Genomic DNA, 18,738 nt, shown 5'->3' with positions numbered 1-18,738 from the left:
TTGCTTCCCATACGGAGCCGTTGAAAGCCGGGTAGCGGATAGCTTGCGTTCCCCTGGTCTGTCCTGCTCTGGTTCCATGTAGACGGGAGGCGTCGACTGCTGCCGGTTGGACGATGCTAGTACGGACGGCGCTGTTGCTTGCATTGCTGCATCCTGGTGAATCAGATGCGAGTCTGACACTGGCATGGGTGACATCATTAGCATGGTGGGGCTAATTTCCGGAAAGCGTCCAGAACTAGCAATTGGCTGAGCAGATGTGGGCTCGCGCTTGCGCGACTTGGGCCTAAACTCATGAAGAGGTCTGGCGTGAACAGCTGCACTGATTGACACCGGCGCAGATGCCTCATCCGGGCCGGTGGACAAGTCCTGCGGTAGCGCTCTTCCGATAGAGACCGACCGACTTGGTCGTTTAGTCACTGGCGTTGAAGCCAGTGAGTCCGTGAGGGCGTGCGAGGAACCAGCAGTGTCTGCCAGCGTGCCGGGCAGGCTCTTGCCGCTGTTATCCGAGCCTGCAGCCCTCGCGGTCTGCGCCAAAGGGCCTGTGAAAGAACTCTTTTCGGTGCTGCAGATGGCCCGGTCCTCGGGCAGCCTGCCTGATGAGCGTCGTCCGATACGCGCACAGAACAGTGGCAGGTTCTCAGCCACTGGCTCGACCAAAGAAGGCCAATGCGGCTTGTCGAGTTGAGTCGATTTCTGCATTCTTTCCGACCGCTGGCTTGTGAGGTCATCCATTGTAGAACGCGACTGACGGAGCACAACTTGTTCAAAGTAATCTCCAGAACGTAGGCTGCATTTGGTACTGCTCCTGTGCTCAAGATCGGTTCTGTGTCTCCGCTCATCCTTTTTATAAAAGAATTGGCGTGAAGTCTGGAGGTTCTTATTGCCTTGCGAAGAACTACCAAAGCTTTCAACTTGCGAAATTTCCGCGGGCAGGTATGCCTTTCCTGTTCTCCCTTGAGTGTGATCAGACATGTTCTCATGGGGAAAGTGCTTGCTACTCCTCGAAGAACTGCTCGAGCTTGCAGCATCCTCGGTTTCTGATTGGTGTCCGGTATTGTCTTTTACCTGCTTGAGTTCTGACTTACTTAACCGATCACCTTCCGACTTTCGATTACGAAGCGCAACATTGGTTAGGAAGTGAACCTTTTTCTTTTTTGGCCCTGTGGTGTAGTGGGCGACTTTTTCTCTGGCTTTCGAGCGATGTTCTACATCGATAGGGAATAGAAAAGTCATATCTGAGATACTCGTTCCTGTGGCGTCCATCTCGGTTACCGCGCTGTATGATTCTACATCACGCGTTCGTTCTCTAAACTGACGCTGATGGTGGCCGTCCATCGACGGTTCTACTGACCTGTCATTTCTTTGAGAACGTTCCTTGCGTGCCCACGGGCGCCTCATGCATCTGCGGCGTAGGGAACTTTTCCGCTTGACAGGAAATTCTCGCGTTTTCGTCTTGCGCCGCAAGTATTCCTTAAACCCACCACTGCCGCCTTGCTCTAGGAAGGCGGGTGACCGTGCTTCCGGCATGTGCAGCCGTTGTGCTTCTGTTTTAACGCCTCCCGTGACCGATTCCAAAAGCGAACACACCCTCGAAATGCCTTCCAATTCCTTCCCACTACCACTGGAGCTTCTCGACTCGGAGGTACTGTGGAAGGCGAGAGCAACATTACCTCGCAAACGGGAGGCACTTCTGCGGCCGTGCGGCAGCTGCAGGCGCCTCTCTTTGTAACCATACAACGGAGAGGAGAGACTCCTGGAGGCAGATTTCCGCCTCCAGCGACCCGGTGATACCCGTGACACCGACAAAGAGCGCGGGGTCTGTGGTGGTGAGGCTTTTAAAATCGGCCGTTGATGGAACTCCTTAACTAGGTTGTCGACGACATTGCACACATAGCGCATGTCGGTAGCCTCCAGTGCTACGTCACACTGCCGACTTCCAGGAAGAGGACTGCGCTGTCGACGACTTCTGGACATGCTCCGTGGTCTGCTTATACGAGGCGAGCTTTTGGCTGGTACATTTTCTTTTGGAAACTGTGCGCCATCCTCGCCGGGCAGTAGAAATCGGATCTTCCGTCTTGTGTTCCCGCCAAACAGCGGCACTCGAAAAGGTGAGCCGTGCCTGAAAGAACCCCCTCGCTTCCGAGGCTGTTCGGTCAGAGGTGGGACGTTATGACTGGCGTTGGCGGATGTACTCAGTTTTTGCAATGCTCTTGCCTTATACATCGGGAAGGCTGTGACGACGTTGGAACGGCTCTTGTCGCCCCATCCTCCGTATGTCACCCTAGGATTTTCAAGGAGCTTAATTGTGGAGCTTCTTCCAACTACCCGCATCTCTCCATCTGTCTTTGCGTTTGGATCCTCCCATTTGGGGAATAGATCTTTCATTACGTGTAAAACCCCGGCCGAAAAGTCGTTATCAAAATGGAGCGACTTACTACTTTCCGGGTTCTGATTGTTTGCACATCCGTCTTTGCTGTTGTTGGCGGATGGAAGGTTCGCTCTTGGGCTGCTGTTGGTCGCTATAGTTGCAGGCGCCGGACTTCCTCCTCCGGGTAGCGGCGAAGTCTCCGTACTGCATGTAGAGCTGGCAGATCTCGCTGCCGTCGGAAAGAGGCCTTGGTCGCTCGGTTGGGGTACCCATGACTTTGACCTCTCCTCCTCGCCAGCTGAGCAGCACTGGTTTTCGGGGACCGAGTTCGCTTCATCAATCAAGAAAAAGCCATGAGGTGAGTCGTGTGCTTCTTCTTGGGCCTGCCTTGAGGGCTTGTGGCGGGGTAAAGCTGCTTCGTCAGCCATCGCACGGTCGAAATAACGATGGCGCACTGCCCCATGTGCGCGAGATCCCGCGATCACCATCGCCATCTTCTTCACTGTATAGGATTAACCACAGTTGACCTCAGCTTGGTGGTATGAAGTGTGATAAAACTGTTATTGGAAAAAAGAAACAATGTTCCCACGTCACCAGCTCAGTTAGATAAAAATATTGGGAATCAAAGAACAGGAATTCAAAATAAATCACCTTTGCATGCATCAGTAAGTATAGGAGGCTTGCCGGGTAGACAAACATCGCGCTACCGGGCCTGTGTTACACGACACCACCAAAACATTGCAGTTTTTAACAGTAGAGCTGTTTAAGCTTTTGGTTGCGCCGTCCGAACGCATAAAAAATACCAAGGAAATGCCGGGCGCACGTACCGACGTGGGGGGTTGGACATAATCGGGAGTAGAGAGGACAAATGCGCCCGTTCACAAAACTGTAAACAAAAAACTTGAGCATTTGAATGGAGAATCGCATATAATAACAACCCTGGCTTGTGCATGGGCTTGCGTCGGGTGATCGGGCGTCGGGCCATCAGTCGGGTGTAAGGAGGACTAATTCGCCTTCTTTACTAAACTGCCAATTAGAAACTTCAGCATTTGAATGAAGAAGGATATATAATCACAATCCAGGCTACCGCATGGGCTTGCGTCACGTGAGGGCGCGCAAAAAGAAAATAATACTCACGTGGAGGATTGGCCCGTAATCGGGTGTCAGTACTAATTCGCCGGCTACGCAAAACTAAATTAGAAACAATAACGGCACTTATTGTTATGAATAAACATTTCACTCAACTGAAGCATTTGAATGAAGAAGCGCAAATAATCACAATATAGGCTTGCTCGTGGGCTTGCGCCACGCGAAGGGCTCGCACACAGAAAATAATACCCACGTGGAGAGAGAGAGAAAAACACTTTATTGGTGAGACACCGGGTTCAGGTTGGGAGGGTGGCCTCAGCCCAAATGGCCGAAGCGACCTGTAGTGCCCGTTGCGTCAGGGTCCGTTGATCCACACGAGGCAAGAGCTACCCAAGGCCTGCTCCCAGTGGGTGGGGGTGGGGAAGGGGGGGGGGGTAGGGGTTCGCGGGGCACTCGCATAAAGAGTGGTACAGCGTGTCGAGGTTGCGGTATCTCGGACACTCTGCGGAGCGGAAGAGGTGTTACCCACGTGGAGGATCGGCCATGAATCGGGTGTAAGGCGGTCTAATTCGCCCGCTACAGAAAACTGTAAATTAGAAACTTAGTCATCTGATTGAAGAAGCACATATAATCACAATCCCGCCTAGCGCATGGGCTTGCATCACATGAGGGGCTCGCAAAAGGAAAATGATACCCACGTGGGGGATCTGCAAGGAATCGGGCGTAAGGACGACTAATGGGCCCGCTACACAAAACTGTAAATCAGAAACTTAATTGCTTATTCGAATGAAAAAAATAAAAGCTAAAACGGCTGGCACCTAGTCCCGGTTTTGTATCCAGGGTTGCGCGTTGGGGCTTTCGTCACGTGAGGGTTACGCAAAAAGAAAAGAAATAATACGGAGCTCGCGTGGCTGTCGACGTTTCAGCAAGCAACGATGGTGACGAAATAACTGTCGTCTGCTCCTGACGTCACTCACTCGGCGTTGCTAGGCAACCACATGCGTTCATAAAACTCGGAACCGCCGCGGTAGCAGTGGCAGAACTCTCTGTGACTCTGCCACGCAGATGGGGTGATGGGGCGACCAAAGAAGATCCGAACCCCCGAGAAAGAGGTGGTTCCTCCGAAGGTCGAATTCTGTTCCTTTTGTAGATACGGCCATTTCGACATATTTATTACGTTCAGTGACATCAATAGGTGGTTCGTGGGAAGTTCGGGGAACAATAATCCTCTTGATAGGATATCCTAAAGGTAGTAGGGCACCTCCGCCGGTCACACTGTCATTCTTTCCGGTGATACCTCAGCTGCCTCTTTCCTTCACTGGGGATTCAGTTAAAGCGGCGGCAAGCTGAACAGACGACCCCTCACTGCCGCTCCCACATTATTCGGGTGCTGATGATCTATCGTGACATCGTATGGTTGGCTGGTGGGGCCGGAAGATTTTCCCGAACGGCTAGTACAAGCTGCGAAACTAGCGGTGCTGCCGTATGGTCGAAAAGTGACTCCACGTTTCCCACAGACTTCATGGCCGGTGAAACTGCTTCATTTTTCCTTTCTACGAGCAGCCACTTCGGCGAGAGCTGATTGCTGTAATATTTGTAGAAACGCCCGGTTCTACAGATTTGTTGTAGTGTGCAGCCTCAACAAGTGGATGCGGTGCCGGTCGAGTAACAATTCGCTTGCCGTTAGAGTGACCTGCCGGTTGTAGAAGGCATTTTGTTCGCGCTCACCTGGATAGGGAGTTTGTGGTGTGTTCGAGGAACCATTTCTCTGCGACTTGAAGAAGGCAAAGGAACTAAGGGTCCCGAAACGTTTGCCCTTTCACTTAAAGATACGACATGGGACTTGTACCGCCCTCTTGTAATCGGCAATAAGAAATCAGTAGCAGTTGGAACCGCAGATGTTTTCGTCTGGTCAGGCAGGTCAGTATCAACCCTCTTTCGAAAGCGGTTGGCCGATGGCGGAACGAGTGCGTGTGGTCGGCTGGTAATGTCGATACCTCTCGCGGATCAACTTTCAAGCTTCCTGGAATCTTTGAAACTGACGGTGGAGCCTCAAAAGACGATATCCGTTTTTTCTGTCAGACTCGCCCCTGGGGTCAAACGCTGAATTGTAGTCTCTGTGAGAGGTTTTTCCGGTTGCCCGTAGGGAACAGTTGTGTTCTCTCTTGGAAATGTTGCCAATGGTGTGGAGTCTTCGTTCTCCGGTCGCTTTTTTATGACTTCGCGGGTGTACTAGATAATTGTAGGAAACGCGTTTATCTGTCATTGGGACAAGTCAAACATTTTTTCGAAGTCTGAGCTGAGATTTTAAATTTGTCTCCGTATGCTCTTTAGGACAAAAAAGTAGACGCACTGGAGGTTCCAGCCACGGTTTTGGTCCCCAGGTGTGTAGATTCCTCAACAGAACGGAAGGAGCCAGTCGTTATTGGTGGCCGTAAATCGCGGCTACCTCTTCGCTTCACGTTACTTTCAGGCTGTTCAGCTACGTGTTCATAGCTTCGAAACGAGTTTTGGCTAAAAAATATTCTAAGGATTAGAAAAGGGTGTGCTTGTGAGCGCCCTAAAATAAGGGTGTGGGCAGCACAGCTCCGCATGACAATGTGGAGCGGCTGAGTGCGTAGCATGGCATGCAGACACATTCAACACGCACAAGATATACTTGTACTACAAATAAATTGAGCGAGAAAGCATGGGGGGAGCGAGCACACACTCACTAGCCTTACAAATATACATGTTCTTCTTGCTTTTATAGCCAGTAGAGGAAAGGCCTCTGATAGACTCAGTGGTTGTGATCATCATCGACCAACTCAGGCTAACTGCAGGACGAAGGTCTCTGCCATTAACCTCCAACTGCTCCTGTCGGGCGCTGCTCGAGTACACAGTTTATCCCTGAAGTTCCGTATTTCATCCCTCCATGGTGTTATTGGCCTTCCTCTTCTTTTACACCCATCTCTTGGTATCCATTATGTTACCATAAGAGATTTCCGTAAATTTGTAGCGCAATATAACTTCCCGGTGTTGTGCATATCAGAAGCCCGCACTGAACCAAACTTTCGTCTAGCAAATTATGTCGTGTACACATCAGACCGAGGTGTATCTCCAAGTCGTGCAATGTTATGTGTACGGCAAGATATACCGTCTGTACTAGTTGCATCATCGTCTACCCAAGCCCCAGAATTTGTGCGGTGCAAGGTTGTATTAGGGAACACAACTGTTACAATAGTGAGCGTGTATATCGAACCGCATACTGCAATAGCTTGGTCTGACCTTACCGATATGTGCCGGCCAGACGGAAGCTTGATTATCTGTTGCGGAGATTTCAACGCTCCACATGAGTTATGGAACAGCACCACCACTGACAACAGAGGACGACAGATAGCGAGACTCTTAGACCTCTTTGACTACGCAGTGCTTAATGACGGCTCCTCGACGTTTCTCCGTGGGCACTCTTATTCTAATGTATTGGACATATCATTTTGTTCGTCGGATCTGGCTTCTGGCGCAGACTGGACTATAGACGTGGATACCAGGGGAAGTGACCACTACCCTATTTACATCCACCATCAAGCTCTCGGATCTTCGACACCCCGGCACAGCGAACGAATAGTAAATTGGGCTGCCTTCAGACATTTGAACACCGAACACCTCGAAAAGCCTTGCGATGTGGACGAGTTTACATCTACCATCAAGCAGCACCTGGACCAGGCGACTCGACATGTGCCCGTTCCACCTGGGTACAGGGGCATCGACGGAGAATACGAGCGTCTGCGTGCCATTAGGAGACGAGCTCAACGTAAATATCGTAGATTTGGATTGATTGAACATTACAACGAAGCCAAGCGTATTTTCGCGACGATGCAAAAGCAAATTCAAAAGGTTTCCTTTAAAAGGTGGAATGAATTTTGTCAGTCGCTGTCGCCGTCCACCTCAGTGTCGAAAGTCTGGAACGTTGTGCGCGCTTTTCGTTCACCAGTTGCCCAATTGCGTCCTTTTCGCTCTTTAGCGGCACATCGTAACGTGACGGAAATCTCGATTGCAGAAGAGTTTTGCGCAGCAATAACATGGGCTAGCCCAGCTGCCAGCACGGACCTGTACAAGGAATCGCTTGCCTCCGCATGTACCCTTATACAAGAAGCAATGAGTTCAGACTCCCCTGAGTTGGATGCAGATTTCACATTGGGTGAGTTGTCAGCTGCTTTGACAAGCATTCGTCACCGAACTGCACCAGGACCTGACGGGGTACCGTATTCGGCATTTTGCAATCTTGGTCCAATCAATACGACCCTACTTTTGGAATTATACAACAGAATTTGGAGAAGTGGACGGGTGCCAATATCATGGAAACTTGCAAAAGTGGCGGCTCTACTAAAACCCGGGAAAAGCCCCTTGGCATTAGACTCATTCAGACCAGTCAGCCTCACAAATTGTATATCCAAAGTCATGGAGAAAATGATCAACGAACGATTGATGTATTGGTTCGAAAGTCAGCATGTGCTGCCAGGAAAAATATCAGGCTTCCGCATAGGTCTATGTACCATGGACAGCATCATAGATTTGGTGACATTTGTGGAACGCGAAAATTCCAAAGGCAACATTACGGTAGCCATATTCCTAGACGTAATGCGTGCCTATGATACGGCTAGCCACGTCCACGTCTTAGAAGGATTGGCGCTATTAGGACTACGTGGGAGGACGCTCCGCTTTATATCCGACTTTCTTGAGGGCAGGCGAATTTTTGTCATGACGGAGAATGCGAAAACATCGGAACATGTGGTTACCCAAGGGGTTCCTCAAGGCAGCGTTTTAAGTCCCACTCTTTTCAATGCAATAATGGCGCAATTACCAACACGCCTCCCACATGGCATTCACTATTCCATTTACGCTGACGACATATGCCTTTGGACATCCGGACCGTCATTGGAAGTCATCCAAACCAAATTGCAAAGCGGAATTGATGAAGTTTCAATGTTTCTGACAGAACGAGGAATGACTTTGTCAGCCGGAAAAACAGCAGTACTTCCCTTTACTATGAAACAATTGAAGGGGTTTAATATATGCCTGGAAGGAAGACCCCTGGCGCTTGTGACAAACCATCGTTTCCTCGGCGTAATAGTAGATCGAAGGCTCTCCTGGTCACACCATCTTCACGTTCTGGAGACCAAGGTGAACAACATCGTCCGCGTTCTGCGACACCTGGCGGGAGCCCGTTGGGGAACCTCCGCGGATGTTCTACTCAGACTTCACGGGGCTCTTGTGAGATCCGCTATCGGATACTCATTGCCAGTTCTCATTGGCTTATCACCTTCTGGAGAGAAGAAACTCACTCTACTATTAGCGAGAAGTCTTCGAGTGTGCTTGGGGGTTCCTAAAGCCACGTCAAGTCCCCTTGTGCTGGCCGAAGCGCGAGAGTTTCCTATTATGGTCATGCGGCAAAGAGAAATAACTCGGCACCTGTGCAGAATATTCACGCAACATGCTTACCATCCACTATCAGATGCAATATTGAAGCGAACTGGTTCGAGGATCTTTGCCATGCTGCAAGACTACCAGGCACTCCTTCCTGAATTTACACGGTGGCCTGATACCTGCCCTCCCTGGCTTCTTCCACAGCCTAACATCACTGCTAGAATACCAGGTATCGACAAGAAGGCAAATGTTCCTGTACCGGCGTTGGTCCAGTTAGTGTTGATGCATATGTATAACGCGCACGCGGACAAGCTACATGTGTACACGGATGGATCTTGCAATACACGTAGCTCCGCTTGCGCGTTCGCAGTGCCTGCACTAGGTGTGCAGCAGATGTTCCGATTGTCACACAGAACATCCTCGACAACTGCTGAACTCTGTGCCATTGTGGAGGCTGTCAAGTTTATTGCCACAAGGCAGCAAAGTGCTAGGTGGGTTGGCTGCTCAGACTCTAAGCCAGCACTTCTGCTCCTATCAAATGTTCAGGCCAGAAACGGGTACCGAATAATGACCCTTACGATTGCTGAACATCTTCAAGCAGCCCGTGATAAAGGGCATGTCGTAGACTTCCAATGGGTACCCAGCCACAGTGGCCTAAAAGGCAACGAGGCAGCCGACAGACTCGCCAAACAGGGGCACGACGACGGCGACGAGCTCACCCTTCCTCTCCTCGCTGATGATATAAGGAGCATCATACGGAAACTAAGTGAGCAGCGGTCTGCAGAGGCGTGGTTTGGTGAAGACACGCAGCGGTCATTGCTGTACGCAATAGACCCAGCCTTACAGTTCCGTGTGAATGTGGGGCTGTAACGAAATGTAGAAACTCTGCTTCACCGTTTGCGACTCGGGGTGGCTTATACAAAGTCGTTTTTGTACCGAATTCACTGTGCAACCTCACCATCCTGCGCATGCGGAGCGCCCGAGGAAGATGTTTCCCACGTGATGCTAGACTGCCCATTATACTCACGGCAAATACGTGAACTTTTACACAAACTCCCATTAGAGAACCGTCGTGTGGTGTGTTTAGAATCTTTACTAGGACCATGGCCTGATGCGGGGCTTCAAAATAAGGTTGTTCGTGCCCTGAATGTGTTTTTTACCTCAACAGGAATAGTGACAAAGTATTAGGTGACATATTAGATTTTTGTCGTGACTCAGTGACCACCAACCCAGGAGGACATTTTACAGACAACTTTTAGTACTCACGAAAGTGTGGCGCACAGTGGAATAGTATAGCCGGGTCTATGACCCTGTATTGGTGAAATGGAGTAGCCGGGAGCAGATCCGCTTCCAACCTCTCCACTCAATAAACCAGTTAAACCACCACCACCATAATTGTCCACCGGTTGTCGGTTCGTCTCACTACATGGCCAGCCTAAGTCCTTTTCATTTTATTTTACACCCATCCCTTCGTATCCATTATGTTACCATAATTGTCCACCGGTTGTCGGTTCGTCTCACTACACGGCCAGCCCAAGTCCATTTCATCTTCTTTATTTAATCATATCGTCAACTCTAGTTTGTGCTCTGATCCAGGTAGCACGTTTCTTGTTCCTGAGTGTTATACCTAACATTATTCGTTCCATGGCCCGTTGAGTCGACGTAAGTTTGCTTTCTAGTTGTTGAGCAAGGCACCAAGTTTCGGCTCCGTAAATTTTAACCGAAAGTATGCATTGGTTGTAGATTTTTTTTTTAGTGTCAGAGGTAGTGTACTTTTCATTATTTGGGAGTGCTTGCCGAGTGCTCCCCAACGCAAATTTATTCTGCGCCGTATTTCTCCCTCGTGGTTGGGGTGAGCACTAACCACCTGTCGGATGTAGTTATATCTTTTACTTCTTTCAGTGTTTCGTTTCCTAAGCTGAAGAGGACGTTTCTGGCAAGCTTATTCCTGATTACTTGAGATTTACCATATTTATTTTAGCTCCACGGCCGTGTTTTCTGACTGTAGTTCGACAAGCTTTGTGGGCAGGTGTTTTGCAGTCTCTCTCAGTAATACCAAAGTCCTTGAAAGCATTGAAGGACTCTGATAATACTATATCGTCCGCAAACCTCAAAGGGCTCATTATTCTCCTTTTATCCTTAATCCTATGTTTTCCCAGTCAAACTTTCTAAATACCTCCTCCAGACATGCTCTGAATAGTTTAGGAGAAATGGTATCTCCCTGCATTGCTCCATTTCGGATCGGAAATTTATCGTTTTACTTGTGGAAGGCTACCCTGCATGCCCGTGCATTCATTTTATATGTCTTGTAAAAGTTTATGTAGATTTCCTTTATTCACTGGTCTTTTAGTGCTCCTAAAACGGCTGCGGTGAGTACGGAATCAAACGCTTTCTCGTAATCTATATAAATGCCATGTAAAGGGACTTAGTATACTCTGCAGATTTTTCGATCACTTGGTTGGCGACATGGATGTGATCCATGGTTCAGGACTTTTTCTTAAACCCAGCCTGCTATCTGGGTTGTTTGGAATGCAGATTGTCACCTATGCGGCTAACTATAACTTTATATTTAACTATAAGTACAACTTTCGTAAATAGCTTGTAAACAACTGATAGTAGGCTGATGGGTCTGTAATTCGTCAAGTTTTTGGGTTCTTCCTTTTTATGAAACAGAATAATTTTGGCGTTTTTCTGTAGGCTATGGTCCCCTTTCGAATCTTCAAGCATTCCGAAAATAGTTCAGCAACATGGAGGGAAAAAAAAGGTAGAGGGAGCGTCACGGGACAATCATGAAGCCTAGTCATGAAAAATAAAAAGGAAAAACTTATGGGAGCTCCCCCTCGCATGACAGGCAATCGGTAGTTCTTTGTGCCTCGTGTGGCCGCCCGCCCGCGCTGCGTGCATGCGTCTGTGTTTTCGGTTGCCGGGCCGTCCGGGTATCCGGGTTTCGACGACGAGTCGCCGTCCGGGCGTTGCCCGCAGGGTTGCCTGAAACTCACAGCGGGCTGATCGTGCGGGCAATGTGGTCGGACAGGAGAGGCAGAAAGCTTCTTTATTTATTGAGCTTTCGGATCCGTCGAAGTTTACGCCGCACTCGAAATGTTGTGTGCCGCCGCCGTGCAAAAATGGTGATGACGGAGTACGACATCCATGCCTTATATTTGATTTCGCAAAACACAGCGCAATTTCTTCGTTTTGGGTATTTCATGTCCCACGAGTAATTTAGCATTCGTTTTTCACATATACCTATCCTGTCGATGGAGCAGTCGTCGGACAACCAGCCCGCGTATACTACCTGCGACGTAAGGCGGAAAATGATCCGTTCTTCCACGCCTGCACCCAACACCAGTGGTTCTGCACCTTTTGTTTTCCACTGCACCGAATAAGAGAGCAACACACCACAAACGTCATCCCGACAATTATGGAACGTACAACATGCCACCATGCCGGAGCACCGATAAGGCGAAGGTATGCAAATGCGCACGCGAGCGAAACCAAAGCTTTTCGCACCACCTCTCAGCTGACAGGACACTCGCTACAGCGTTATGATGTAAACGGAAGATGGCGCGATAACTCCCAGCAGAATCACTAACGCAATCGCCAAAGCACACCGGGCAAACACCACGCGCCCGTAGGCTGCTCCATGCTTGTGAATCTTTACGGCGGCGCGTTCGAGCAAAGCCAGTTGTGGCGGTTGTGGTTCGAGCGAAAAAATTACGCCCACCTCCCCTCGCGGGAACCCTGGTGTGATGCGACGCTGAAGGGGGTTCCATTGTGCGTTTCCGTTGGGTCGATTACTCGAATTGCGTGAGCAATCGTCGGATAATGCGAGAGAGAGAGAGAGAGAGAGAGAGAGAGAGAGAGAGAGAGAGAGAGAGAGAGAGAGAGAGAGAGAGAGAGAGAGAGAGAGAGAGAGAGAGAGAGAGAGAGAGAGAACTTTTGTTGTTCAATTCCGAAAGCTCGGACAATTCAATGCGATCCACCGTGCTTGAAACTTGCATATTATTATGTTTGGCAATTAATTCCTCCTTTTCCTTTGTTAGTTTTCCAGTTTGTTCCCCACATATTGTTTCGCCTGCAGCTGCTGCTGATTCACTGAGTGCCGGTGTTAGGTTGTCATTTAGCCTATCTGCACTGACCTTGTTCTGCTCGTTCAAATGCGATAATTTGGATAATTAGTTTTTGAAGAGTTATTTTAAACTCCTGCGATCTGGTTCTCGCTTATTCCATGCGGAGTTTCTTATTTTTCTCGAGTTACATTGTTTCTCTCCTGAGATTCAGCCTTAGCTTGCATCTAACCATCATGTGATCGCTGCTCCGAAGTTTAGTTAGCACCTCTACGTCTTGCACGACACCCGGGTTGTCGCTTAGAATGAAGTCAATTTGCGGGGCTTTTTCATGTCCATCTCCAATTCCTTAGTTTGTAAAGGAATATGTTTATTAACCTCAGGTTATTTCTGTCTGCAAATCCCACCAGTGTATCTCCTCGACTGTTGCCATTGTCTAGTCTGAAGGTTCCCACTGACCTTTCTCCCATTGTCTTCTTACCGATCTTTGCGTCAAAGCCTCCCACCACAATTGTCAACGGCTGTTGCCCTCTTCATTGCTGATTCGACTCCCTCGTAAAGCTATCTACGGCTTCATCTTCATAACTGGTTGTTGGTGCATAGGCCTGTAATATTTTTAACCTGTATCGCGTGTTTAGCTTTATCACAACAGTCGCGACTGTCTCGCTGCTGCTGAAAAACTCCCCTTCACGTTTCCTGCTATTTCTCTGTGGATTAAAAATCCCATCCCGTGTTCTTTCTTCTCTTGGGGTCCACTGTAGCAAAGAATATGCCCCCTAGTGAGCTCCATGAAGTCTTCTCCTGTCCTTATGACTTCGTTTAACCCTATAATTTACCTGTGAATGTCCGAGAGCTCCTCTAGTAGTACAACTAAGCTTCCCTCGCTAGACAATGTGGGTGTGTTGCACGTTATGAGGGTCAAGTTTCAGTGGCGGCCGGTGCGGACCCAGAGATTCTTAGAATCCTATGCTATATCGCTGCTCCCACCGCCGTCATGGACTAGTGCTCTACAGCTGCTGAGGACTGAGGGTCGAGAGTTGAGTTGGTTATTTATGGGAGGTGGCGGCCAACTACTACACCAGGGTAGCCAGATCCTGCTGTGGTGACGGAGTGCTGCTGATCTCCCTGAGAGCTTTCTTAGCATGGTTGCACCTTTCTAGTGCAGCCCCTTAGGTATCCGGGATGATGGTTACTTCCGGCGCAGGCAGCACTCCATACCTGCATGGACTGGGCATAGAAAGCCAGACGAAAAAGAGCAAGAGAGAAAGACAATTCTCCTGCCGACGACATTGACGCGTACGCCTACAGTGATACTGAGCCTGTGGTTTTCAATTTTGCTTTTTTTTATACGCGCAGTTCTGAAGGGACAAGCCGATATGCTGGCTTGCTGATGAGATTCGCTGCAGATGTCTAGCCATTAGAAATGTAAGCCACTGCTATGCTGAACTGTACAGCTACTAAAAGATGGCTGTTTTTAAGCTCAGCTTGCCAGAAAGGCCGCTGAAGATATATGAGTCATTATTTGCCGTTACAACACTATTCTGAGCCAAAAAAACCGTTTTTCGCGCGCTTCACAGCAATGGTGATTTTACATGGTAGATTTCCTGACGAAAATTTGAAAAATTGAGCAGCTCTGTCGAAACGCGCTCGTCATGACTGGAAGCTTCTCGAACATACGGTGACGGCTTGTTTACATTCTGGCTTTCGGCAATAACTTTACAAAAAAATGCGCCTTTCGAGCTGATTCATCTTGTTAATTTATTGGAACAGCAGCGCGGTAACGCGACTATAAAGTTTAGGGTGTCACCTTGTCACGGAAGTTAACTACGTTTGTTTTACTTGCGTGTTATTCAACGTGCGCGGTCGCCCCTGCGCCGAGAAGAAGAAAAACGTTTATATCTTGGAGACTATTTGTGTTACGAGGTTCAAATTTGGTACAACGGTGCTCTATAACTGCATGAAAGAGGAATGCGAAAGGACTACAACTTACATGGCAGATTTTGTGATGAAAAGGTTCCAGGTTCGAGAAGGTTCCAGTAACAGCGGCCCCGCTTAGACGGAGATGCGCGAATTTTCAAATTTTCATCAGGAAATCTGCTATTTAAAAGTCGGTGGGCCTGTCGTAAAAATCCGATATTTTAGCGCTCATTTTGGAATTATGGGCTTCAATGTGAGCATATACAAGTCATTGTGCGGATTTTCAAAAATGTTTAAACATGAGGAGGCCATTATGTTTAATTTTATTAAATACCCACCTCCTAATCCACACCCTTTCAACACCCAACTAGAAGGGTGCTCATTATTTCAAAATCATTTTGACACGTGGGTGCAAAGCTACAAACTGGGGTATCCGAAACTAGGATAAAGGGTGTAAAAGACCTCCATCAAAGAAAAAGGGTGCAAAATACCTCCAACTAAAAAATCGGCTATAAAAGACCTCCAAATTTGGAGGCATTTTCTGCCCGCTAACTGCAGGGGCCAACTAGAGCATTTTCTACGACCGGGGGGATGTTTTGTACCTCACGGTGTTTAAAACAATATAAATTGGCATAATTTATTACCATCGGAGCTGTTTAAGGTAGAGCTTGGATCGATGGTGCCAGCAAAAAAAATAGCAAGAGACAAACAGCGCTGTCCGTAAAGAGTGCACCACGGCAGATTGGGTACTACAACACTTAGGCCAGCTTTCGCGCCTGCTCCACTGTGAGCGCAAGGGGCGCATGCGTATGCGTCCCTCTTATACTGTACCATTTTAGTCTGTTGGGGCTACGAAAACGCACAAAATTCACGCGGATTGCACTAGTGGTGCAAAGGTGGGAAAGCCGCGGAGCTGGGGTCGCCCTAGCTTGTTTGCCCCATTGATCCGTTGTCAGTAGGCGGTACACACTGGAAAAACCCTGTGAAATGCCGCTAAACTTGACCCTACCCTTCAGAGCTTAGCCTATAGCCCCGCGAGAGCATCGCAAAAGCAACAATACTTAGCAAAGCTTCTTCTGGGACGTTCGTCAGAGGACTTTGCGTAAAGAGCTCCCCCCTGAGCCCACACGGAATTCGTTACCTGGCAGTGGATAACGATGAAGGTATGCCATTGGACATGATAATGTTGTTGGGCCTTGAGAGTATTTGGCGAGCACGCTCGGTTGATGTCTACAGCGATGTAGACGCTCGGTCAACGCGGGTATATTTCGGTGAATATATTTAAAGGTATGTAGAAGAACAGAAATTGCATGAATGTGTGCCGAAATAGCTTTCAAGTGTGGAGCCACTGGCAGCGTTAAAACCTTTTTAAAGTGACAACGCCAGCCCTGGTCGGGTTGGTGGCGTTTTTTCAGTTTGGTTTCATACATGTGTTCAACCCTGCATGTATTATGTTGTAAAGTGCAAGTCTGGCGATAATAAAAAAAATACTTAGCAAAGCTAAGCAAAACGCACCAAAATTTAGCAACCCCGGAAGAAGACAGGTCGACCGCCAGCTACGCTTTTTCTCTTTTTTTTGTAACTTAACGTCTATTTCCCACCATTTCAATGCCCTACAGGAAATCGTGGGTCTTGCGGTCGGTCAAACACCTGCCTTGGCATATTCTAAATGTCGGAGTAAGGGTGACGACGGCCTCAGCAGCCCAAAAATACTACTTGTCATCTGCTTACAAAACTACTCTCAATTTGATATAGCATGTGGGTAGGTGGCGCAACCTTTCCAGTAATTTCTTTTCAGCGCGAGTATATCCGGGGGAGACAGGCGGTGAGAATCCGGCACTTCAGCAGTATAGACGGGCATTGAAAGGCTCATGATAGCCCGTATTGGAACACGTAAGCGCGAAAATGTTCGTATGTCACGGGGCGGCATTCTTCCCCTCTATGGCCTAGATTGCAGAGGCTTCACACTGACAGAATGACGTCCCCTGGCAGAGCCCTTTTTGGATCATTCATTTTTCAATAGCACGTGCATTTCACACTACTTTATTTATTGAAATTGTTAAATGACTCAAATGGTGGCCAGTTGATTGAGGATCGGCTAGTCAGTCAATAAAGAATATGACAGTACAATGAACTAAAGTGAACGCTAGTCATGTTTGCAACCTTGAAAACAGGACAAAACCTGACGCAGCAAAATAAATGTTTAAGCCATTCTTTATTCTCGACAGCCGGAGACGGGCCACGAAGGGCATATCAGCATGCCGAAAAGTACAGGCACGGGATATTTTTTAGTTACTTCGCAACATACCTTCAGATATTTTCACATATCTCTCAATGTAAGTGAGATGAGACAAATAGTACTGAAGTCGCTACCAAAGAGTGCTCTAATGATCGGGGGGTATTGAAGCAGGAAATAATTAGTTCTGTGTTGTTCTCTTAGCCATGCAAATGTGTACGCTGGAGACCGTGAGATATACCGAAAACAGTTACGAACGAAATAAATCAAATCAATACCACGAATAATTGTATGGACGGTCGCCGATTAAGAATCTTCTACACACACTCAGAGCTGCTCAATTAAGCTGCCTAATCTTTTTACAATTTGTGCCATAAAATTACCTCTCCGTCCTCCACTGTATTTCCTACATAACTGTAATATTTGTACTGGGATTTCAATTGACCAAAAATTGTATGATTTCAATGCCAGTTTAGATGAGAGCAGTCAAAAACAACTGTGGTTTGAAGAAGTAAGAATCAGTCTCGAAACGTGTAGGACGTACATTGCGCGAGTGCTGTTTCCGTTTCTTCCTTGTGTGCCGGAACCTCCACACTATACGAAGCCTAAGCGAGGGGGCAGTGTGGCACAAAGCCTACATATCAAAGTCCAGCTAAGTCCGGATGATTAAAACCCCAAATTTCGACTAGCAGCTTTGATGCGCCCATTCGTTTCACCTTTCCCTATAGCTTCTTCATATACTATACGAACAACAGCCCAAGCGCGGTGCACTCATTTGAGATATCACATTTAAGATATAATTGAGTACATCGAATAAAAAAATAAGAGGCGGTATAGGGGAGCTCCGGAAGGGGCTACCGACCGAAGGGCATTTGGCATGGCTAGTCTCATTGGGAAGGCCCCCAGAAGTGGCAGGTGGTATCAGGATGCATGTGATCTCCCCGCCGACATTGGAAGGCTCGCAGGAAGCCCTGGTCGTTTGCGAGTTGCATGTTGACACGCGCCCAGCGCGGAACACGCTGGGCAGAGCGCTGTAGGTGGCCCGGGTGGTTCTCGCACATCGAGTGCGCGTACGCCGTGTAGAAAACCTGCACGCATGCAATGCACGCGCAAAGTCAGCCGCGATGTCCGAAGCATGCACCCCTGACCCCACGCACGGCCCATTCTTCGTTCAACCCACCTGAAGGCGGACCTAGTGAATGCGTAGTGGCCTTCAGCCTATATAGAATCGACTGATAAATTCTGAGGCCTACATCAGTAATTCGAGCGTGCTAATCACAGAAGTTATAAAGCACATCTACTCTGTAGGCGTAAATACGAGCCGACAAGGACGAGGTGGAAAACAAGGGAGAAAAAATTTGGTGCAGCTTGCACAAGTGGTGTAAGGTTGGAGAAACAGCAGAGCTGCGGTCCCCCCTTCCTTCGCCGGAGACCCGGCTGTTCCACCTAACATAGATTTCCGAACTTGCAGCTACCCGCCGTGGTGGCTCAGGGGCTAAGGCGTTGTGCTGCAGAGCCCAACGACGCGGGATCGATTCCCGGCCGCGGTGGCCGCTTTTCTAAAGGCGAAAAGCAAAAACGCGCGTGTGTTCCAGATCTCGTCGCACAACCTTACGTGGTCACAATTAATCCGGCGCGCCGAGCCCCCCCAATCA

Source organism: Haemaphysalis longicornis, unplaced genomic scaffold, assembly GCF_048455015.1.
Source record: "Haemaphysalis longicornis isolate Haplotype H1 unplaced genomic scaffold, Haemaphysalis longicornis Haplotype H1 scaffold_2, whole genome shotgun sequence".
Lineage (NCBI taxonomy): Eukaryota > Metazoa > Arthropoda > Arachnida > Ixodida > Ixodidae > Haemaphysalis > Haemaphysalis longicornis.
Note: the sequence above shows the minus strand (reverse complement) of the source record.